This window comes from Geospiza fortis, unplaced genomic scaffold (genome assembly GCF_000277835.1).
Source record: "Geospiza fortis unplaced genomic scaffold, GeoFor_1.0 scaffold219, whole genome shotgun sequence".
In the NCBI taxonomy this organism is placed as follows: Eukaryota; Metazoa; Chordata; class Aves; order Passeriformes; family Thraupidae; genus Geospiza; species Geospiza fortis.
Window position 1 is genome coordinate 142,671 of NW_005054376.1, and position 712 is coordinate 143,382.

Consider the following 712-nt stretch of genomic DNA (forward strand, 5'->3'; position numbering starts at 1 on the left):
CCTCGGGCAGCGGCCGGCCCCCGCCGCCCCCCTCACGGCGCCGGTCTATCGCCATCCAGCCGCCCGGGGAGGGTCACATAGGGGGGGCCGGGGCAGCCCCGGCTCCCTCGCGAGTCCTTCCCTCCCTCCGCTCCGCGCACACACTCACACACCTTGCAACGTAAGATATTGCACACACGCTCCCAGCCGGACCCGGCAGGAGACGGATGGGGGAGGGAGAGAGGGAGGAGGGGAGGAAGGACAGGGGCGAAGAAAGGGGGAGGCACTGAGGGAGCCCCTCGCTCTCTCCGTTCCTCACCCGCAGCCTGCGGCCACGAACCGCTGCAGCTGCCGGCGGTGCCCCCCCGCTCCTCGCCTGTGCGTCAAGCTGCACTCATCCCAGCTCTCCCTTCCCCCTTCCGAGAGGCACCGCCGAAAAGCGAAGGAAGGATCCAGCCGGATCCGAGCATGCGATGGGCCAAAGGAGAGGAAGGGAGAAGGCGGGGGGGTTGGAAGAGAAAAGAGAAAAAAAGAAAAAACCCAGCCGCCCTGAGAACCAAACCCTGCAACAACAAACCAAGCAAAACCGGTGCAGCAAGGCACCGAACACGCCTCCTCTCCCGGTTTTGGTGAGGAGGGGGAGGAGGGACAAGAGGGAAGGCAAAGGAAGGAGGGGAAAATAACAGCTCCCGACGCGGCTTCCCCGCTTCCCGCACAGCTAAGGGCTCCCCCC